At 39.6% G+C, this 24,638-nt stretch overlaps 1 long non-coding RNA gene across 1 annotated transcript; it reads left to right on the top strand.

Annotated features, from left to right (window-relative positions):
- The first annotated feature begins 1,187 nt into the window (after positions 1-1,187).
- On the top strand, positions 1,188-24,438 carry LOC128076759 (uncharacterized). Its single transcript, XR_008204644.1, has 3 exons — positions 1,188-1,305; positions 21,916-22,023; positions 24,151-24,438. It is a non-coding gene; the product is annotated as an uncharacterized LOC128076759 (long non-coding RNA).
- Positions 24,439-24,638: the final 200 nt, after the last annotated feature.

Here is a 24,638-nt window from a genome sequence, read left to right as displayed (position 1 = left end):
AAATCTGCTGGATACTTTGCAGGTACCCATTTTTTTTCTTGACTTGTGAAAAGCAGACACAAATATTTTGAAGAGCAATGAAATTATGCCTTCACAATGAAGCGGCTTACGTGTTCCTTTAATTTGAGAAGCTTGTAGAACAGAGTCATGAAGAAATCATAAGTACTGTACATTTCAATATAATTTAACTAAAAAACAATTCTCCTCATGCAGCTCATTGAGAGACAATAACAAAGTGACTAGCAGAACTTCCAAGTAAAAGTGAATAGCAGTGAGTCAGGTGGAGCTTCCATTCTTGCAGAAACTAGTGGTACTTGTTGGACTGTTGAATATTATAAAGAAGTTAAATTATGGCTTATTGCAAAAGCTAAGAGGGTGAAGTATTATCAAGAAAAATCACTCATTTGGTTGCAGAAACTTTCTTGCCTAGGGGTTTTTAAGAGTCTGGATTGAGGACAATGTCACCAGAGCACATATGTTCTTTCTGTGGTAGAATTTAGGATATCTATTTATTTATTCAAGCTAAAAGGCTAACAACGTAATTCACCTTTCATGGGGTGAGCAGGCTGACATGCATTGGTTTTCAACTATAATTAATCAACTATAATTTTTGTGTAAGGACTACATAAAAAGATGTGATGTCTATTGATAAAGTGATTCATAACATTGCAAGCTAGTAGATTGAAAACATAATTAGGCTATTTTGTAATTATGACTTCCAGCATGAGCTATTGCTTTGTGTTCTCATGATTGAGAGACAAAAAAGGCTGTTTTCACAGCATGATCCAGAACCCCTTCAGATGTGCTCTGCTCTGTGACCCATGGCTGGGTAGCTGATCCATGTTGTACGTTGTATCATCATATAACAAGAGCACACATTAACACTTGGCTCAGCTAAAACTGAATTCCCTAAAAGGTACCATAAAGAGTCATCCAGGTGATGTCAGTGTGCCGTGACATCACTGTCACCTCCGCTCTGGTCCAGGCATGGTACCAAACAGATTCTGTGAGCTGCTCCCTTAAAAGCACTGGTAGTTTTGCACTTCTGTTCAGGATTAGGGAGCAGAGGCTGATGCTGTGAACATATGCAGTTATAGCAAAAATGCTAAATCACAGCCTGAAGGAGTGATTGAACACCTGGTGGGACGGCAGGGCCAACCCAAGGGAGTTCAGGTGTATGCAATGTACCTGAGTGACCATAAGAGCAGGAGCCAGGATCCACCCCTTCCAAGACCTCACTAAAGGGGAGGCAGTGGAGGTAAGGGGATCTTGCTGGAGATCCTGTGTGTGTGAGGCCTTCCATAGGTAAGCAGATTCTTTCCTTTCTGAGCCCGTGGCTGTTACCTTTGAGCAAGTTCTTGTTTGCTGTAGCTTAGGACTTTGCTACTCTGCTATCATTACTGCACTTTCTATCACCTTACAGTGGTAAAGAAAGGGAAAATATAGGATTGCAGCTTTGGTTTGGAGAGAGCAGAAAGATATAATCAGGGTCTTGAATTGGGAGAACTGAGACTATGCTCAGACTTGTGTGTATTTCTGGGAGGGAAATATACATTGCTATACATATCAGACCATATGCCCCATGCATAATAAGCTTCATGCTTCTGAGAAGTGACAAATGTAATGCAGATACAGATTAAATCTGCTGCTTTGCAGTGTCTTTATCAATTTGTATCTTTATACACTGGTTTCTAAATACACTTCAATTATTGTAACTGGGAAAACTTGTAAGAGGAAAAAAAAATTATAAACAGTGGAAAAATGTTTTAGTGCATGTCTGTGATCTCCTCTAATACATTATGGTATGTGACAGTTCTGATGGACCACTGATGGATAAGGCAGCACTGGTGCTGAGGTAGAACAGAGCAAACCCTGCCAGGTCTGTCTGGCAGCACACTGCTCTGCTCTGTCACAGCTCTGTCAGGGATTGAGTAAATTCATGCGTATCCCTCCTGCTCAGGCCTGGAGAACTGCTAATTGCCTTAAGTAGAAGCTTAGAACAGAGAGAAACACTTAGTCTTCTAACAGGTCTAAATCTTATTTACCGTTCTGCTACAAGCTCTTTAATTAAAAAAAAAAAAAAATTCCTAGTAAGAAAAGGCTGTAATCTTCCTGTTCTGAGCCCCAGCCAGATCCCTGGTTAGGTGCAATGCCAGCTCCTAAGTCCCTCACAAGGTAATGCTTGTGATGTGAACGCTGCTTGTTGCAGACAAGCGGTGGTCAGGAACCATCCTCCGTGCAAATAAGCGTGAAGCATTTCCCTGTCCATCCCGGCGCACGAACTGCGGGAAGCAATTTGTTTCGTAGCTGCAGAAGGGGAGCGCGACTATTGCTTGCTTGCTTCCTCCCTGTAGCAAAGCGGTCCCGCGGAACCGCACAGAGCGAGGGCGGGAGAGCCGGCAGAGGGCAGCGCTGTGAGGGAAAGCGGGCGGGATGCTGCGGGCGGACGGAGCACCGAACGCAAATGCGCTGTGCTGGAGCTGAGAACCCGTGATGGCACGGAGATGTCTGAGCAAAAAGGTCGTGAAAGTCTCTGAAAGTACAGCGTGCTGCCTTTGAACTGTGACCCCGTGTCTGTGTAACTATAACTTTGTACACCTAAATAAGCAGAAGGAGGTGAGTAAAATCCTTTCCGAGGGGAAAAAAAAAAAATTAAAAAAATCTCTAAACAAGCGACTAGCTTGCAAAAATAACACTTGTTCACGGTGTGCTGTGGTCAAGCATGCTGCTGGTTCAGCAGCAGCTGATAGCTCCCACCTGTGGGCTGCTGGAGGAGGGTTAATCCTTGCCTGGTTCAGTGAGAGCAGCAGGGGAAAGCTGGCTTCGTTACAATTCAGGAAGGTGTCAAAGGGTGACCTTCATGGGAATGCTTGATGATCTCCCTTAGGCTTGTTTTGTGTGATGCTTACTGAATTGAGTAACATTCTGTAGAAGCTACAGCTTTAAAAGGCGCTATAAAGTGTGCATGCTGTTGTGGTTTCTGCAGTCGTAAGGCTGAAATAAACTCCTGCACAACATTCAGCAAGGATAGAGCAGCTTCTGTATCATTTGTGAAAACGTAGATCCAGATTAGGGTTAGGAGCAGGGCAGTGATGTTTAGGATGAACGTGAAGGCTGTAGCTTAATGTGAGTGAATGTGGTGTCCTTGCTCTTAAGTATTACAAGTCTTGGAAGGCTGGAGCATCTGTGAAAAGGACATGCTTCCACTTATACTCTGAAACCACCTTTCCAATTTGGGATCTTCCTTAGAACTTAAATCTGAGAGTGAATTTGGACCCTATGGGTTCCCTAGGTGTCCATACAATCCACTGTCATTCAGATTAAATCACCTCGTGCTTTATATAATGCCTAAAAAGATTTAACTTCCCAGTAGTTTACATTGTCTTTTCCAAGCACAGGTAAAAGATTCTTTTTTTCTTTTTTTCTTTTCCTGTTGTCTATAATTAACTTCTATATATCACTATATTAACTATGAGTATGTGAGTAGAATTTGTTGTGGGTATTTACATCACAAGCTGTTTCATAATGTCTGTTGTATGGAGCTAAAATATGAAGGTACAGTCATAAGATGCTTAAAGTCATTTTGTTTGTTGAGCATCTTCAGTATCAGAATAATTCAGTATCAGTACGTGTGTGGGGTGCTGATAAGATAAACAGCAATTTTCTGCATTCGTGACTGTAGGGACTCAGCAATGAGACAGCACTTCCCTGGTTCTGCACAAGGCAACCCAAAGGCCAGATGGAAAGGCAGGGAGGAGGTCTGCGAACTCCAGGATGACAAAGCTATCTTTTCATAATAATCACCATCTTTTCTAAAAAAGGAAGACTGGGCATCGCTAAATGGCATCAAAAACTGTATGATCTCAAGCTGGGTTTCTTGGCAGTGCTCAGCCTTAGTATTTCAGTGATGGTGGTTGCAGACTGCACCCTGAGAAGTCCGTGTGATGCTTACAGATGAATTTGTGGAAGTGAGTCAAGGTAGCACTTGAAAATCTTTATTCTAATCATTGAATCTGTATGTAATTAAAAATTGCATGATTAATCTTTGATAAAGTCATAATAGTGTAGCTTGCACTACTTTTTATTAAGAGAACAAGGAGGTTTCCTCTTCCAGACTACAGAGTAAGGATTTCTTATGATCTGTTTCCACTATGCTGGTACTCTTTGCTGATTCTGGCCAGTTTTGCCTATTCAGTTTGAAGATCTTATGCCCCTTCTCATAGGGATTAGTCTATTTTCTGTAAAAGGATAGAGATTTACCAGATATGTTTGCCCAATTTAGATGGTAGATACAGGTAGCTTGGTTTAATGAAGGGGCCTTCTTCAGAAGCCTTTGAGAAGAACATGTTCTGAACAGGGAGTTCCTATTAGTAATGAATGGGAGAATGCCATATTTACATAAACCATGTGGAGAAAATCAGTTTCTTTGCATGGGGACAAACCAATTGTAAAGGTTATGATAAATTAGTCTCATTGTAGACCTTTGTGCAGGTGGGAAGACTGTTCTGACAAGTGAGTTTCATGAGAAGTGAACGAAGCTTGACTTGAGTCACATACTGCCTTGTCCACTTGCCTGTGTAGGTGTGTGTCTGCTGAGTCATAAGGGCTGGAAAGCTATCTTGCCTCCTCAAGAGCAACAAGCCTTACTGATCACCCAGCAAATTTATAAGTAGGTTGCCTACTCTCTGATACACCTGTTCTAACTGCTCCATAATGAGCAGTAACGTTTTTGGGACAAGTCCTCTGACAGTGGCATGCCAAGCAGTGTGTGCTCTGCATTCACCCTGGCTGGCTGGCGCTGCTGAGCTTGTCACCTAATGGCATGCAGCATGACACAGATCCCTCCCGTCTGTCATTTCTGTTTTGTGACCATCCATTGTTCCAGTGGGCTGGGGAAGCAAAACCACAGGTTCCATCAGGTTCTCTCTTTGTAGGCTGGGGAGCTGAAATATTCCTTTTGTTCTCAGGAAACCTGCTTGCATTTGGGAGTAGCAGGATATTACAGAGAAATCAAGCAGCCTCTGCTTTTGTTTGCCTGTAGTGCTAGTGCTGGCAAAATAAAGTCATTTGCTTAGGAAGAATCATGGACTCACTGCTAAGATCAAACTCAGGAAAACATACCTGCTTTTGAAGCACTTTCCACTCAGTGGAACTGAGAAAATAGCCAGGAACCAACTGAAGTTCAGTTTGACAAAAAAAAAAAAAAAAAAGAGGGGGAAATACCTTTTATTTCATCATTATTTTAAATGATGAACAGCAGCACAGCACTGAAGGTACATAAGTAATTCAGTGATTCCCATCTAGGAACACAGTGACTTGACATAGAAATGAAGACTAGTTTGATGTGATTCCAGTGCAGGCAGGTAATTCCAAGCAGCTGGTGTGCATTATCTAAAATGTCATTAAAATCATCAGCTTTAAAGGTACTAGAGACCTAAGTTTTCAAGTGTCCCTGGATGACTTGAATGTAATGTTATGGATCTGAAATGAAAACTTCCTCTAATGGATTTAAACCCATCGCACAGTATTTGATGAGTTGAAGACAAGAGTTTTCAGTATTTTGACAGACATAATGTGAGTGCTTTCAGGCTTACAGGTACGCATTAATAGTAAAACTGAATGAATATCTTCCTTTTGCTTTTCTGTAACTTATATAAAAGAAATTCTGCAATTGTTTTGTCTTCAACCCTTATTTTGGATTTCCTGGGTAAGGAGCATAATCATAATTCCTAAGATTTTTTTCTGTTAAGAGGTTTTATCTGTAATTAACTGCAACTACGGATTCTTAGTACTAAAAGAAAGAAATAAAGATGGAGATTAACTGGAAAAAATATTTGAAAAAAAAAGAGTTACGTGACAATGTGATTTATTTCAAACACTGAACAGATTTGTTAAGGGGGTATTTTTGTCATCTCATGTTTGCAGTAAAACAACAAATGCACTAAGAGCTACCTCCTGCCATCTCTTGAAAGAAAAGGCAATAGTGCCCAACAGAGTGTGTTTCAGCTGCTAACCAGCAGATCTGTCTGTCTTATGTAACTTGATCTTAAACAGCATCGTTATAGAAATAAAGTTTAATATCTGATCTGATTTTGAACTGGTTGTGAAATATGCACAAGAGCAAAGCAATCCATAGAAAAGAAATGGACAGCTGGAAAGACAAAGTAGTAGTTTAGAAGTTGTACTGTTCCTGCTCATTACCTCTAGACACGTGTTGTTAGGATGCCTGTTGTTGAGGAGCTGATATAAGAAACTGCAAGTGATGCTTTTTTGGCAATGCATTTGTTATGTTCTATACACAAATTTTGGAAAGGTTTCCAATTTTGTCCTGTGTGCTTGCCGAAAGTATTGATATCTTCTCACAGTGTAAGTCAAAGATTTGAGATAGTTACTTGAGTCCAAATTGTTCTGTGTTGTTTTTTAAAGTACAGATATTGTGAAAACATTTGTTGAAGTCTTAATCTTTTATTTAATCCAGAGCATTTCATGTGAAAAGCGGAGCCCAAGGATCCTGAACCACAGTGGATAGTGTCAGCAGTCAACTTAAAATCTGATTCTGATGCTGTGGTTCTTTGTGAATCAAAATGCCTGTGTGTAGGAACTTGCTAGTTCATGTTCCTCTCTGACCAGTCAGTAATTTCGATATCAAGTCCTCTGATTTGGCATTTGGCTTTACTTTTAGTTTTCACAGGACTACTGGTTGCTTTCTGATGTAGAAAAGAGCTTGATGCCATGAGCTGTGTGAGAAGAGATTACTTCCTCTGGTTGAAGTGTGGACCTCCTGCATGTAGATTATTCTCAAGAAGAGAAGCTTTATGTTCACAGGCATCTCCTCAAAATGCCTGCAGTAACATGAAACAGTCACAGATGTGAGCTATGACTAAGCTACTCTATCCTAGACTTCACCTGCATTTGGCTCCTGGGTAATATTGTAAGATATTTTCCCCTGTGTTTTATTTATTGTAGCAGGAGCAATTTTCCTACAACAGGTGTATTTTCCCTTTAATGAGAAAGCTCCAGCTGAAGATCTTTGTGCTGCTCCAGTGTTAAATATTGACTCCTCATCTCACTGCTTGGAGACAGATGTGAGGAAGGCCATGCCAAAGATGATGCAGAAAGATGTTCAGAGGCAGCTACCCAAGGCCTCAAGCTCTTATGAGAGCTTAGCAGGAATTCAGCAGTAATGTGAAAAACAGGTACAAGATGTCTCAAGTTAAATAGGAAAACTAAAGTGAATACTTGACTGGCTGAAAATTGTGGTTGTAAGTAACTTGCCCGAAGTCGTGTAAGGACTGTGCTGCTAGGGACAGAATCTTGCCTGGCTTTTGGAAGAGGTGAAAGTTGCTTACAAAGCCAAATCTAGCCTTTTGAAATAGGATCTTGCTGGAGAGCCACAGTTCTTAGGAACTCGTACTGAAGGAATTATGTGCAAAAAATAATTGTGTTTTTCTCAATTATTCCCTGGGTCTGGTGGCTGTATTTTAAAAAGTTGTCAGGGTCTTCCCATCCATGAATCAGTTATGAAAAGGTGTAAAGATTTTCCTTCTGTAATTTTTCAGAAGAAAGGCTGTTTTTTAAATAAAGGGCAGTCTGTGTCAACTTATGATAGCTTTAATTAATCTGTGACCAAAATAAATAAAAAAAACAAAGCAGAAGGTGTTGATAATCACTAGAAAAAACACTCTGTGCGCTTAAAGGAATTTTTGAATTGCCCAGTGCTCTTGCATGTCAAGGATGGAAAAGGGTTAAGAGATACTGAGAAGGTCTTGGAGACTAACAGCAGAGAAATACCACTGGTGCTTAACAAACATCAGAAGAAATAGTGTTTTCTCAAGGACGTGCTATGCTATGCCCAGGCCATTAGTACTTCTGTTATTGTATGCCTAAATTCTAGAGAGGCTGAGCTTCTTTAAATGTGATGCATTTGAAATATTAAATACACTGAAAACAAATATAACATCTTACTACTTCTGGCTTAGGGGAAAAAAAAACCACTTCATCAGGTGAGTAGGTCCTAATGTGGAGTAGTCAGCCAGAGCTGGCAGGCAGCAAAGCACCCCTATGGCATGTTCAGTGTGCCATGCACATTAACAGTGCTTAGCACCAACAGCAAACAGTGCTTAAGTTTAAAATTCATGTGTTTTTCTACTGGTTAAATATACACATACAGGCAGGCATGCAAGTTTATACAGGTAAACTATTGCATTTCAGCACTGCAGTTGCAATTACAGGATCTTACTGCATATTGCTTTTCAGTGGTGTAGAAATGCCCAAATATGAAACTGCTCCCTGCACAAGGGCATTGCTCTCATACTGTGTTCATTTCTAAACTGGCAGATCAGCACATGAAATGCACAGGCATGATGAATGATAGAGAGCAAGAGAAAATTTCTCAATATTTTTGTGTTGAAGGTGGATGAACTTCTTGTCTTTCTCTTGTTTTTCTCAAAACATTCTGACAAAGACTAGGTCGTTTGCACACGGCAGCACAAATGCCATTATTGTGTTGATTGAGGTAAAGGGCAGAAGTATTGGTCATAGGGATGCAGAAGAGAACAAAAATCCCTTATTACAAAATCAAGGCTTAAACCAGTTTAAATGAAAGAAACCTTATGCTATCTGGGGGGGGGGGGGGGGGGGGGGGGACTCTCACAAATTCTGAGAAGGAACATTGAACTTGGTACTAAAGAGTAGCACGTGGGAAAATCATGATGGGAGAGAGAATAAATCAGAGCAACAGAGAGAAGCGCCCCAGAGAAAACCTAGCTAGAGCAGAAGAGAGACATGAAAAGCAAATTGACTGCTTTGTTTCACACTTAGCAAAGCCTGAGTGTGTGTAGCAGCATCGGTGTCAGACTTGAAGTTTTGAAGAAACAACAACCTTAAGTCACACAGGTCAGAAGCCATCAGAGTGCAGCTTCAACCCTCCTGCGCTGACACTTCTTTGGTTTTATCTGGACTGCTGCAGCTGCTTCTTCTGTGGCCTTTTTAGGACCCCTCGTGGTCTATATCAAAGAGTTCCTTTTTATATTTTCTTTCTCACACCCCTGTTGCTACATGTTCCACTGGTCCTGATTGTACCCTTTGCATCTGTTCAGATCTAATGCACTCCTCTCATTCTACCTGTTAAGCTTTTACTGATCCCTCTATCTCCAGTTCTCTTACACTTCTATTTTTTTTCATTTCTTTTCTATGAGCTGCATTGGTAGTGTTCTGTCCTTCTCTTTGCACTGGCTGTGTGCTAATCTAAATGATCCTTCTCTTCAGTCTATTGTGTTTTGGGTGCTCCTTGATAGAGCTTTACCTTCCTTTGCAGTTGTGAAATTTGAAGTAAAATACCAATGGCATTGCTGACTTCCTTTGTGGGTTATTTGGAGACCTACTGGTGAAAGCTACGTGTGAAAGGTAAATATAATTGCAACTTCAATCAATAAATATGAAGAATAGGGTCAGCCATGCGTATCTCAGAGCTTTATTGCAAGATACTCGATGTTCTTCTGTCCAACATGGATAGGTTTGTGCATGCTGCGTATCAAGTGCAGACAGCAACATAAGCTTTAACTCAAATTTATTGAGAATGACCGTGTATACATAATTTCAGGGTTATATCATAGGCCTCAAAATCTGCTGTCATTCTGAGGAGAGATTGTAAACTGCATCTGTGGCTGCCTTTCTGCCTGGGGTGTAAGCACAGATGAAGGAGGAAGGGCTGCTGCAGGAACTTCTGTTGCTGGTCTGATAAATTCACAGAGGTTCATTGTTAAGTGCCTGATATACTTTCTACGCTTGCTAACTAAAAAATATGCTCATGGCTTTTCTTGAAATTTTCCCTCAAGAATCATTTATCTCTATGTTGGGAATAACCATGAGAAGGTGAAGTTCAAAGCTGCTGTTTCTAAAAACAGAGCCTTAGAAAGGAAATGCCATATCAGTTTTGACTCTGGCAACTCATCAACGCTTCCAGATCTCTTTTAACTTATTCTTTTGTGAAACAAACAATTCATGTGAGAGCAGAACAGCATACATTTATCCTTCATCTAAAAATGAAGACTTAATTGAGATTATTTTTATTGGGTTTTGGTTTTACATATATTATGACATTAGGAAGTATTACATTTCAGAAAGGGTGGTCAGGCACTGGAACGGACTGCCCAGGGAGGTGGTGGAGTCACCGACCCTGGGGGTGTTCAAGGAAAGGCTGGATGTCGTGTTGAGGGACATGGTTTAGTGATAGCTATTGGGAATAGGTGAACGGTTGGACGGGGTGACCTTTTAGGTCTTTTCCAAACTTGGTGATTCTATGATTCTGTGAATTGTAAGCTTTTTTACCTACTGGAGACTTTGTAAATGTTATCCTTTAAAGCTGTTATTACCAATTGCCCGGTATCATGGAAGTACAATATGGCGTTTCATCACATTGAATACAAGATGTTCTGAAAAATACATGAAGTACTTGTGTGAAAACTTATGTTCTTGTAAGCAGTGACTAAATTTTTCCGATGGTCCTTTCCAGAAACAGATACTGCTCTTTATTGTGTGATCAGCAGGAGTGTGTCAATCAGCTGTATGTCACTGATGCAATGGTGTATGTTTTTCTTTGCTTTTTGCTTCTTTGGGTAAGTTTTTTTTTCATTGAATACTGGCTTGTTTTTGCAAGAAACCATTGTTTTCAAAGCTTTTAGGGTTTTTTTGTCAAAAATGATCAGCTGTGGTCCTGATGTCTCCCTTTATGTGGAACTGCTCATTCTCTCGTTTTGTAACAAGTCTGGTGGTAGGAGTTGTCTAGAGCTTAAAATTCTGCTGAATGTCACACTTACTGGAACAACTCAGTATGCTGAGATTGTCTCATTTCATTAGACATTATTTCATCTTTTTCAATTTTTTAAATGACAGTAGCCTGGTGCATAGATCTTTAAAAGGTCTGCAGAAACCAGAAGATGAAATGTAGAGTGATTCATCTGAACACTGATTCAGTCCAAAAACTGAACAATAGATTTCATAACTGTCAATGCTGAGTGGAGTTCCTTGTCTGCTTGTACACCCCAAGCCTTCAGTCACCCATGGAAGAAGCTGATTTCTTCTTCTGAACGAGGATATTTTGTTCACAGCACCATAGACGAGTATCTAAAAGTATATCTATGCTAGGAAACAAAGAACTTCATGCTAATTGATTTTTTTTTTTTTGACTCACATTTACTATTCCAGTGTAGCCATAATACTGAAATAATATTTCTGGACATTTTTAGTTCTTCCAGGAAGTGTTTAGGAAGAGGAGAGCTTGAATAGCTGCTGGCTTGGTCTGCAGATGTGTAGTTTTTCCTGGGCTGGATTTGCAGGGTTCTCGTAAACATGAGACTCTCTGCTAAGATAGAGGTGATGTTCAGGCTGCATTCTGCTGAAGTGTTCCTGAGCTTGATGAAGAAGTAAGCAGTGTAGTTGATGTGCAAATTTGAGTTGGCAAGGAGACTGCAGTTATTTGAAAAGGCAGGCGCTGGAAAAATGGCACCACTTTCTTATGGTAGTTACCAGGCTGCTGCATACAATCTGCAGTCTTTTGTTCCTCTGTCTACAATTTCTCTTGAGGAGGTATCATAGAGTTTTCACTCTCTTTTCGGGATGGTAGGCAAGTTGTCCTTAATCTCAGACTGTCTCTGAAAACAACGACAATGCAGTTTCTTTAAGGCATAGTGCTCACTTCACATATCATCTTGGCAATGAGTGATGATACATGTAACCTGCTGTACTCTTTTCCTTTAGTCTTGCTACTTGCTGAACCTAAGAAACAGCTTCTTTGGAAACTTTCCTTGAATCTCCCTTCTGTCAGCAAGCTCACCTCCATCCCTTGCTCCTATGAGATGGCCCTCTTAGCTTGCTGCTCTCTGCCTTCGTACTGCTGTCTTACACGAAGCAAGCTGTGAAAGTGGAAATGATTTCCTTGGTTGCTACTCATTTCCATACCAACATCTAAGCACACATGGTTGCCTACTCTGCTGCGTTCTTTTTTACTCTTTCTATTGCTACGCTGAGGTTACACAGCAGATCGTAGTATTCTGACACAGTTGGTTATTTACCTCCTAAAATTGTACCTCTACATAGTGACTATGCGAACTATTCACCCTAGTCATGCCTTATATAGGACAGACTGGTCTGAGGTAGCTTTGTGGCCAGGTGTGATACCTGTGAGTGTTACATGTCAGTAAGTGATCAGCTGGGGGTTGCTTGCTAGCTACTATCTGTAAATACCATTTTACTCTGTAATCATTTACTTCTGCGAACAATCATTTTATGAACGGTGGAGTCATGTACCTAGGTGATGGAATTTTCTGACTTTCTGTGCTGAATTACATATTGGGAAATGGAGAAAACTTGCTCCAAAGTGGAGATAAGGAAAATCATCATCTGAATTGATACCATCTTAGTCTAAGGATGGTAACTGCATAGGCAGAGGTCTCTAGATTCATTTCTTATATATCCAGTGGAGTTAATCTAAGAATAATATTCTTTTGGATCGGTGTGGTGTTAGTGGTAGAAAATCACTAGGAAAGAAGAGAATTCTTTTTATTAGTAGCAGGGCTGAGCAGAGAAGTACCTGAGCAGGAGAGATAGAAATGTCTGTTTGTGCTTGATAAGAAGTAAATCACTGTATTTGAAACATTTTCCATGCAATAAGTTACTATTGTTTTCTTTAAGGTATTTCTTGTATGTGTTGGCTCCAGTCCTACTATGCTATATGCTGTCCAAATATAAAGAAGAGTAAAAGCCAGCCTCAAACAGTTGAAAATCTAAGTGAAAGGCAAACATAAAGATAAAGCAAATAGAGAAAGGGAAGAGGGGAAGATGTAGGGAGTACAAATGGTCTGTATGAATGAATCTCAGCTTTGTGTATACTAACTAAAAGGAATGTAGTGATCATGCTGGTATGGAATTTTATAAGACATTTAGACAAGATTGTTATCAAAGAACGGATCAAAATAGTTGCTGTAAAGGAAAATGCTATCTTTGCATCCCATTTGATTTTTTTTCTTTACTTGAACAGAGGAAATCTTGTAAATCCAATAGTAAATTGTTGCATTGCCTACAACAGTAAATGCAGTTTATGAGGATAAAGGCACTATACAGAAAAAAATCATGGAAATAGAAGAAAGCTCTCTTGTGAATTAGGAAGATTAAGAAGGTAAGAAATAAGGACTTGAGGAAAAGATTAATCATTTAGTAATGTAAGGATCCATATTTCTGGAAATTATCTGGAAAGGGAATAAATAGGGTTTCTTTTTGTTGGTAAGGTGAAGTTACACAGGGCATGTAAGCCATGAGGAGGTGCAAAGAATGCAGAAGGATTGAGCGGTGATAGAGCATTCCGTAATAAATGACAGGTGAGCTTCAGGGTAGACAGCTGACAGTAACTGATTCTGAAGGGACAATTGGAACTAATCATACTACCTGATAGATTCTAAATTAGCTGTAACAACTCTGAGAAAAATACTTGATCATTGCAGGGAACAGCATAGAGAAGGCTGAAGTGCTGTGCAGTCCAGAAAGAAATAGAGATGGTAGATTGTATTAAGACAAAATGAGTATCATTACAGAAATTTATGGTACACTGTTGCCTGTATTGAAGTGTTCAATCTCAGTCATTCCATCTCAAAAGGCTTATGAAATAATGGAAGAAGTCCTAAAGAGAGCGACTAAATTGATGAAGAAATACAAAACAATTCCCAGAGTAGTAAACATGAGGATGTTTAAGATGGTGCTAATGAAATTAATACAGGGCAACATAATAGATGGTTGTGAGGTGAGTCTTTCCTTTTTATCTGCAATAAAACACAGTAGAAGGGATGTTTTGGCTTACTTACATGCACCTAAAAGGTTGCAGACTCAAAAAGAATGATAAAAGCAAACGCTCTGAGGATGGCTGAACCAACCCAATTTTTTCATTCTCAACACTTTGTTGTGGGGAAGATTCCTTGCTGTGATTTTCAGATCTGACCATTCCCCAGCAGCTGCTACTCTTACTGGCTCTGTTCTTTCTGCAGGCTCTGGGCACTCCAAGGGCAGGTGTTCACCCACGAGCTGCTGCAGGCCACTCCAGGAGCTGTTTCAGTTTCCATTTTTCAGGACCGTTTTTCAGAAGGGTTGCTGCTGATCATGACTGAGAGAGCCCTGAGCGTTCTGCTTGATGCTACACTCTGTACAGATGAACAAACAGCACTGCTCAGCTTTCTAGCATCCTGCAAAGAATGCAAACTCCAGCTCCTTTCTAGCTGTAGGTCCCTGTGTGTTGCATCATGTAGCCTGTCATGAGCGCTTTGGCAAGTTAATTACCTTTCATTGTGCTAAGCACTCTCATTATCTAGCCTCATTATCAGTGCCATCTGTTTAGCTAATACTTTATCTGGACAAGCTGAGGTCTAAGTTGGCTCCAGTATTGTATCATTGACATTTAGAGTACTTTTTAAATGGGCAGGCAGATGATACAATGATCAGGATATCTAGAGCCTGTCACCCACTCCTGTCATTGCTTCAGCTGTGTTGGGGGGGGAGACTCTAAGAGATCCCTCAGCCTGCAGAAGATGGGATTAATAATTCCAAGGTATTCCTGACAAACGCTTGCCTAACTTGTCCTTAGATGCTCCTGGCTGCAAGCTAAGCATCTTTGCCAGAGTGGGCAGGAGCAGCAACTTCTGGGGGAACTTCTGTTATGTGAAGTTGTTGTGAATCCTTAGCATTTGACTAAGTTAAACACAGTTCTCCCAATGTTTCCTCACAGAGTGTTTTCCAAACCTTTGATCACTCTGTTCTCAGCTATTTAGTGCCTCGTATCTTTCTCGATGTTTGATGTATTGAATTCCATACAGCACTCCAGTCTCAGGCTGCAGAGCTACTTTGTGTATCCAGTATGTAACATCTTCATCGCACCCTCCAGCACCAGGGCAACTTCATCGGAAAAAAGTACTGTGTTCTGTCTGTAATCCTTCAGCTGCCACATCTTCCTCCTAATTGTTCTGTAATTAGCTGTTACCCATCTTGCATTTGTGCAGCTGACGATCTGTGCATAAATGCAGTATGTTGCACTTGTCTTCACTGAATTGTACCTTATTTGTTTTCACAAATTGTCTACATAAATTTTGAATTTTAATGCTGTCCTCTCCAGTCCTCATGCATCTTCTTACCTTGATACTATCTGCAAATGTAATTGCTGTGTGTCTTATTTTATCATTCAGGTAATTCATAAAAACAGCACTGAGCTCAGTTTAGATTCTTTCAGGAGCTTTACTCAATACACTATTTTCTTTTGGCAGTAAACCAAGAGTTTTGCAGAAGTTTCTGTAGTTTTAGAATATCTTCATTGAGATTGTATTCCCTTAACTCATTTTAGTTGTATCAGAAGCATTTCTGAGTCTGATCCAAAAACTAATCCTGACTTAAAGCTAGTTACCTTGTCCTAGTAAGACATTAGGCTCACTTGTAATAACCATGTAGTTTTACAGGTGTTTGTACCAAGATATTGAATGAGATGTAACTGGATTCTGTTTCTAAGGCAAGATATTTTCCATTTTATTACTGCTAGCCAGTGATTTTTCATGCAGGGCGTTCATGCTTCTCTCCACTGCCTTTCTATGATTTCCAGTCTATACACACTGGATACTCTATATTTGTGTATTTAGGTAGTAGAACTGAGCTCTTCTCCTTCAAGTCACTGCTACCAATCCCTGGCACTCATACTCAAAAGAAATTAACTCAGCTGTGAAAGAATTGATTTTTGTCTGTTATGTATCTATATTTGTTTAAAATTGCCTATTTCCTTCAGATTTGGCAACTGATAGGTGATCATTAGAGGCAAAGGAGATGATGTGTATACACATTATAAAGTAAGGCATAACATGTTGCAACAGTGGTGATTAAACATGAGCTGTCAGTGTAATCTGGTTTTCTACAGTTAAATATGCATTGAAAATATTAATATAAATAATGGCTTCTATTGTACAGAACAGGCTGCTTTACAGCCCCTGCATGGGGCAGGTAGCAAGCAAACAGCAGTGAGCACTCTGGTTAATTCTGGGAGCATTTCTGCAGAAACTCATGCTGTTCCAAAAAAAAGAGCGAACTTTCCTCTGACTTCAGCCCAAATAGAAAACAAACGTTTCAGGCATGGAGCAGCTGGCAAGGTGCAGTTATGGGAGTTTGCTTTTGTCTGTGGGGTTATGTGGGTAGAGGAGCAGTGACTGTGTGCTGGCCCCCAAAGGTCATCTCACAGCCTAAGAAAGCATCTACTCTCTGCAACAGAAGTGTGAATTTCTTATACTCCTTTGCTCAGAGTCCTGTCTGCAGCACAGAAATGTATGTATGACTTAAAAATCAGCTCTTAATGAAGTTGCTTCAGTAATGCAAGCCCTTTCAAAAAGCATGAGTAAGCCCAATTGTGAATCTCTTTCAGATGAGTCTGTTTATGTGTTTGTGTGCACTTTTTGTGTTCTTTTTGGTGGCAGTACTCCTAAGATAATAGCTGTTTCTCTCTGTGATGAGTCTCATAAGAAGTTAAATGAGAAAAATAGGATTGCCCAATCATCTGTATCATCATCTGTGCATCTCATCATCATTTGTTATGGTGCATATGGTTGGAGTGTGTAATGCCAAGAAAGGGATGGAGGAAATACAGATGAGATGTGGGAAGTGCATCTGAAACATGGGGTCTGCCTAGGAACCCCTGCCCTTCAGAATGATTATATTCATTCTTCTGCAGAATAGAAGTGCTTATGGTGGTGATACAGATGTCTGCGCTGTAACTTGGACCAAGTCCATCCTTTCTCTTCTGAAAGGTCACCAAAGAACTGCTAAATAGCAGCAACTTTCAGCTTTGTGTCAGAAGTACTTTGCCAGTCACTAAGGCAGCACTTCACAAACTTTTAAATTCAACCTGGTACATCAGGAGCAGTGTAATGAGCTCTGGTAGTCGCACAGGACAGACTATGTGCTTGGATAACACTTAATGCGTGCTTTGCCATCCCTGTAACTCTGCAGTCTTGTATAGAGCTATTACACTTAAGGAAGGATATGTACCTGGTGAATCACACCTACTAAATCTGATTTACTTGTAGCAAAGCCTGAAACAAACAGCGCAACACATTTTTGTTTTTAAAGATATACTGCTTCCTTTGCTGTTCTACACACAGGATAATGACAATGAAAATAACAGCAAAGGGTGCCAGAACAGCCTGAGGGGCATGACTTGCTGTAATAGCACCTGACCTCTATCTGTTGTCTGTCCTTCATAAGTTGCTTGTACAGAAGTGGAACCAATTCTCATTATTAAAACCAAAACCAATTCTGTAGTTGCTGAGTGATAGGCAGGGTATGTATTTTTCAAATCTATTTGTTTGCATCTACCACCTTCCTTCTGCTGCTGAAAAAAGGGCAAAAGGAAACATTTATTTGTTTAAAAATGTGTACCTTGCATTTCTCTTCTGATAACCCCCCAAAACAATGTTCCTATACTATTACCTATTACAGTGCATTGTTTGCTAGGGCTATGTTTTCTATCATGGGATTCAAATTGCTTCTTGTGCCATCAGCATTTTCCTTTTTCACATTTCTTTCAGGGCGAAATGGATAATGTATTTCTCTGCAGTAGCAAGAAATCAGGGAAAACTTTATTTAGGGTGAAAGGGAAAATAGCAGGGCATGTACACTAAAAGACTGTTTAGAAGATCAGAAACCAACACATTTGCAAGACAGCAACACACCTGCTTTTAAATGAAACTCAGAAAGATATAGGAACATCGCATGTAATGAGCACTAACCTACCTATTTGCCTTGTAGCTGGAATGCAAAGATTTAATAATAAGGAATTGAAATGAAGGGCAGTATTTATGAAAGTCTATTTATTTTGCAGAGAAGCAGTGCAAAGCAGTGACACTCTTGTAACAGTAAAATTTGAAGTGCCTTTAAAAGTAAACAAGTGTATTTCGATTCAGTGTTATTGCATGGGAGACTACATAAATAAAAATCCAAACAGCTCTTTCTTAATTCACACATACAGTTACATTTAATGGCAATAGGACTTCCAGCATGAGTAAAACCAGCAGGGTTTGGCCCATAACAATTATTCTTGTTTGCAGTCTGCCTGTTTTCTAAAGGTTAGCGCTAAGATTTCATGTACTTTCTTCCATAGCAGTGCCTCTGATTTAAGGAGCTGCTGGCTTGTGCCCTCCAGCTCCTCATTCCCCCTTCAAAGCACTTCTTCAGCTGCGCCAACATGAGTGTTAGTTGAGCCATTTGGCTAACCCAATGTGGGGAAAAATACGGGCAGCACTCCGTGCCTGTTCCACAATGGCAATTTAGAAGCAGAGAAGTGAAGATCTGGGAAATGTAACGAGTGTACCTCATCCAAAGAGAAATGAAAGTGGTCATCGGGGAATGATAGATACAGAAGCAGAACCCGTTTTTAAGTGCCAAGCCTCTGCTTTAGTATGGTAAATCATGTAGTGGTACGTAAAGTGGTCACAGAGAAAGGACTATTAAAGCTGATTACCTAGTTTAAAAAGCAATACTAACATGAGCATAATCCAGCATCTTCTGAATTTTAGATTGAGTCTGCTTGCGATAGTGTAGCACTTACAGAATTGAGCTATGACGGGAGCTGACGGTTAAAGCAGACAACTTAAAGTTTCAAGTTTTCCCCCTTTTCCAGGTAACTAGAAATGATAGGGAGTTATGCCAATGAAGCAACAGGAAAGAAGCAGCATAAATTGCGATGCAATTAGCTTCTTTTTCCTTTCTTCCCTGAATAGGCATGTTAATGGATACCATTCACACTGCGTCGTTCACAGACAGCGATACAGTGCTCCGTTATGAAATCATTCAGATTGTGCTTAACTGTAAAAATGGGAATACTTTAAGTGCTGCAACTGCTGAGCCCTCTTGCACTTAGTCTGTAGGACGTGCTCGATGTTTTGCTGGATCAGGGCTAGAATACCGAGCCTTCCTTTGTAGGAATGAATGTAAGCTGATCTGCTGCTTATGAGAAGGTATAATAGAAATTTCATTTTTCCTTTCTTTTGAAGTTCTGTTAGCAGTGTATTCTTCCTGGCCCCTGCAGGAATGTATTTAGATAATGTTTCATTATTACTGCAGCAAATGAGCTGTAAAGTAAATGAACTAATTAGTCTTTGAATCATTAGGTTGGGTGTAGCTAGTCAGATGGAATTGTAAGCTAGTGTGCAGGGATGCATTTATTAGATTGTCTGTGATTCTGAGAAGTAAATAGAGCCCTTTTGCATGTTTTCGTGGTTTCTTTTGCCTTACATGGCTGCTTTGACTTGTTCTGTTGCCCAATATCAAGAGGAGAATCCTTATTTTTTGTTTTTATTTCCGTAATTACCTTTTTTGACCTGGGAAGATTGGAAAAGAAGGCTGGAAATGCAGGATGCAGATTTGGCTTCAGTCTTTGCCTTGATGATTTTAGGGCGCAGTATTTGCATTTTGCTTCAGATTATGATTTATGCAGATGAAGAATGGCCTTTTTTTTTTTTTTTTTTTTTTTGCCCTTTACTACTCTCTTTGACTGTAAGATGCTTCATGGACATGTCTTAGTGTCCAGAAGGTCTTGTGTAACTTAGGACTGATACTAACAACCACACAGGTGTGCTGACAGAAGTATATTGTCTCTGGAGCGTTCACACCACCATTTCATAAAGGTACTGTCCTGATTTGAGTACCTTAGAAGTCTTAAAGAGAGTGTCAGAGCACTTGCTGTTGAGATGGCTTTCAAATAAGAATGAAGCAATGGATGTATAAAAACGTGAACTCCTGTGCAACTGAAGCTTAAGTGTCTGAAATTCACATTGTATAAAATGTTTGAGGGCATTACAAGGAAGGCAAATGCTCTGTAGTAGGTCAAGGAAGGAAGAAAATAGGGAACTGTGAGCTGAAATCCTGTAAGTTGATAATTCCAGAACTGTGTGGCTATTTTCAAATGAATTGCCATATGGCAAGAAAACACTGTGAGCTCTTCCAGTAGAAGACCTTATTGAAACTGAAGTGAAGACGTACTCCTGCCTGTCATATTATCTCTAGACTCGGTTAATCGTCTCTAGAAGAATTCTACAAGCACAGGACAGTTCTCCAGGCAGCAGCCTGGCAAAGGACCCAGCCTTTACTTGCAGCTGTATGTGTGCTGTGCAGTTAGAGGAACTCAGTTTCTCATCTCAGCAAGAAACTGCCAAATTAAATAAACAATCATGGAAAGCATAATTCCTTTACCAGAGAACTTCCTCTTGGTACAAAAGCACTGCAGGGATTCCTTTGCCACTGTTTCACCTTATCTTATCTATTAGTATGTTTGCTTGGATTTTATCTATACCTTGACAGTTCTCCAGCAAAGCTGTGGGCTACCAGGGGTAATACAGAGTGACATTAGGAATGATCTAGTCTAATCTGCCTGGGAAGCAGAGCTGGCTCGGATGCAATGCTAATGTAGAACAACATTAGGAGTGATTTGATTTATTGGCCCAGACCTAGCATCATGGTTGGCTTAATGGCAGAGATGTCTCATCTGCCACTAGTGCTGCTGAGCACCATGGCATTGCATGGAGCCTTAAGAGTGCTGGTTTCCCCACGCACAGGATAGGTGTATGATGAGTCTATTACCATTTATCATGTAAATATACATTTAGGGACCTCATAAAGCTGCTGAATTCTTGAATCTGCAGGCTAACTTCTCCTTGATAGTAGGGATGGCTTAGTTAAAAGGATTGTCTAAAGTGCATGTCATTAACTTGATGGACTAGAAGAGTTCCAAAGGTTTATCGTAGCTGTGCAAGTGCTGAACTGAGTGTGGGGATGATTCTAGTGGCTGGAGCAGAAGAATAGGAGGTTGGAAATGTCATGGAGTCTTTCAGTGGAATGTTTTGAGTCTCTCCTAACCTCAGTTCTGACCCTTCCTACTGAAGTATTTGAAGAGAAAAATAAATGTCAGCAAAGACATTTAGAATCTAGGATTTTAGGTGCCTCAGAAAAGCAATGCATTTTATAAGTTTTTACTCAAAATGTCTCCATTCTGGAAATAACAGTTATTAATTCTTTCAGTCAAACTACTCAAAGCTTTTAGTTCTTGTGTAAACTGGTAGTCAAAAGCCTGGGTGAGTAAAATAAGAAGAATAACCAAGCAACACTTTATTATGTGAGCACCAGAAATGATGCCACCAAAATTGCACTTTCGGAGAAGACGTATGGCAGTTAACTCCCTCATTACACAGATACAGTCTCCATTTAAAGAAACAACCTTCAAAATAAAAAAATAACAGCTCAAGTTTGGAATCCAAATTTTAGCCCTTTGTGAACCCGAGTTCTTCCCTCAGAATGAACTTGTAGCTTCTTAGGAAAAGGTGCTTTGGAAGGGACCTGTGAGGGTCCCCTGGCCCACTCTGCTTCCCCAAGCAGGGTGAACTTTGTTCAGGTAAGGTGTTGCAGAGGATTTGGTCCTGTCTTCAGGACTTGTATCTCTGCTTATTAATATTAATTTTCAAAGCATACGTGCTTCAGAGGAATCTGATTCATGCCTTCTGAGTGCAAGTTTTAAAGCTTAGGAGTTAGAGATCAGTGAGCAAATGTTGATTGAAAGAAGCTAGAAGACAAAAGTGGCCTCTCTTTCCAGACAGGAGATGCAAGCTCTCTGTACACCTGTGAATATTTTCTGTCTTTTGGTGTGTAAACAGTCCAAAAAAATTTACCTAAGCAACTTTTCCCTCTCTTTGATTTTGTTTTCAAGCTGAACTTTAAGGTGGATTATGGTTTTTATGAGTGTTATACATAAAAATTTTTTGAAGTTTGTGTAAAGAATGGAAGAACAGACAGAGCTTTTGTTATAGTGATGCTAAGGATGTTGCTGCAGTAAATTAAGTACCTTTAATATTTTAGGATGGCATCTCTCAAGTCTCTTATGAAATTTCTTTTCGACTGCCTTCCTTGAGCTGGAAAAATGAAAAATGGATCTTCTAAACACAGTGCCTCTACTTCTTCAATAATGTATGTATATATATTTCAGGCTATGATTAAGTTATACAATATTTATATATCTAAATTCAATATCCAATTTTTTTATACCACATATCAATTAAGAATTTCTCAATGGTGTTAATTTGTATATTTTTAAAATATTTTCATTTTAAGTGGAACTGCGCTTAATATAAGCACTTAATATAAGAGCTCTAATTATGAAATAATGCTCCAGTAATCCTCAGATTTGCTCAGGGTTGTTTATTGCAAACAGAAAGCTGATATTTACAAAAGTTCACTTATGCACACGGGCACATCCATGAGGTTATGTATCAAATGATTTAAACTAATTAATAAGAAAATCATGCGTTGTTCACAAATCAGATTGTGTAAATCAAGTAAATAATTCATTATGCACTGTTTGTCCAATTCTAAGCAAATTCTTATATGACAGGAAAATCAAGATAGAGAATATTTTTGAGTATATGAACACCACAAATCACCTTCACATTGCTCCAGCACAGCCACTCCCTCACCCATGCAGGGTGTTCAAAGAATCCTGTGATTTCCCTAACTTGCACTGTGTGCATAGTGTGTAAATGAGAGTGGAAACTGGAGGTCACCTGAAAACTCTAAGACAACAAGTGCCTTAAAATCATTTCTTACAAGTATTAATTAACATGTGTCATGTGTTATTGTAAAGGGGTTTTGAAGAAGGAAATGTTCTAATGAACTGTGAAGCCAAGTAAATGACTTAAGTAGAAGGAGAGAGCAGAGATGAATGGGGGGGGGGAAATAGAATTGAAGAAACAAAATGGATCAGGTATGAGTAAAATTATTCTGTCATACTGTGAGTAGTAAGAGAGCAAACCCCATGAGTGCCACTTCTCACTGTTTTGAAAGAGGCACTCTTTCTCAGCTAGGAAATGCAGGCCATTATCTGTCACTGATGTTAGAAACATAATGTGGGAGAAAAAAAATCATAAACTAAACTTGGGCTCTATTTTCCCTCCTCTCTTCACCTTGTAAGTGCAGGGAGAAAAACTTCAGACTGCTAAAAGATGCGTTTATCCATTTGTGTATTTGTATTAGCTAGCAAAAGTCAATGTGATTAATTTTGTCATAAAACATGCATGGATTTGTTTTCTGCTACTTAAAATCTAATTTTACATTGAATGTCTACTCTTAAACTAATGAAAAGTGATATTAATTACTGCATGTTGACCATTATGCACATAATTTCAGGTAATACAAATGGTATAGTTAAAATTTGCCTCTTCTTACACTGTCTCTAGTTATTCATAAGACATTGATCAATCAATTTGAAAAAACTGGACACCCAACTGTAAGCAAGTTATTGGCTTACGGATGCACAACCATTGAAAATTAGATCTGAACTTTCACTCCTTAATATCAACTATGTTCCACTGCAAATGAATTTTCACTACAGCCATCCACAAAATAGCATTTCTATTTAATGAGGTGTCTGAAAAAAAGACTTTAATTGTGCTGCAGAAATACAGATAAGAGCAGGACTTCATCTTCTCATGTGAGAGCTGTAAAATACACAGCTTTCAGCTGCCATGTAATTTAGCAAATCCTTTCTTAAATTTCACTGCACAGAGACAACCACCAGTGAATGCTTTGACTCTAAGCACCTTGATTGTTTAGCATGCAGAATTTTAGACAAGTCAGCTTTGATTGTTTGATTTATACCTATGGCCTATCTCTAATTATTTTGACCTTATAATTTGCATAAATCCAATCTCTGCTGTTAGGTTTGGAAGACAGCAGAAATCCCATTATGCATTGTGATTCTCTAAAGGAATCAGAGGTGTGATACTGGGTGGGCTTTTTTTGTATGACCCTTTTCAACTTCTACTTTTGAATCATTCCAGTGAACTTTTGCACTCTTGAGAGATTTAAGGAAGAGATGAGCAATATGGCATTCAGCAGTTTATGGATGCTTTTTTGCCTACTTGTGACAAAAGGGATCGATGGCTGTCTGCCATGTTCATGATGTACCAGAGCTACCCAGCTCAGCAGGGAGATTTGGATTGCAGTTCTCAGGGAATTTGGATATGAGTCATTGGGTGGCTTTGTTACATCAACTACCAAACTTCTTAACTAGGATTTGAATCCTGTTTTGTATTCCAGACACTGAATCATGTGAACTGGGAGGTCTCTGAGAAGCTGGGTGCTCCTTTCCATGTAACTGGAGTGAGAATGTCCTGCACAAGTGGTGGAAAGATAGGAAATTGAAAAGTTCTAGTTTGTGTTTGCCTGGCGCTTTGCCCTGGATGAGGACTGAGTCCATGGTGTGTTTTGTGGTTAGACTGCTTTTTGAAGTCCAGGCAGAACTTCAAGAGAGTGGATAACATATTAGTATGAATTTTACCGGTCTCTTTTCATCCACTTGTTAAAAAAAACAAAAAACAAAACCCACAGTAGAACTGATATAAATTCAAATGCAGCTTCATGATAAGACTGACCTTAAGATGTCTTAATGAGTGCATATAGCGTCCTCTGTTTTCTTAGCATTTTGGGTATTTCATTCACGACTGGCTTTATTTCTTCTTATCCCTCTTGCCAACAGTCTGAATTGGATGTTTGAACATATTAACTGTGTAGTAAGACTAAAGTAT

This window comes from Tympanuchus pallidicinctus, unplaced genomic scaffold, assembly GCF_026119805.1.
Source record: "Tympanuchus pallidicinctus isolate F22 unplaced genomic scaffold, pur_lepc_1.0 scaffold15, whole genome shotgun sequence".
In the NCBI taxonomy this organism is placed as follows: domain Eukaryota; kingdom Metazoa; phylum Chordata; class Aves; order Galliformes; family Phasianidae; genus Tympanuchus; species Tympanuchus pallidicinctus.
Note: the sequence above shows the minus strand (reverse complement) of the source record. Positions and strands in the feature narration are given on the sequence as shown.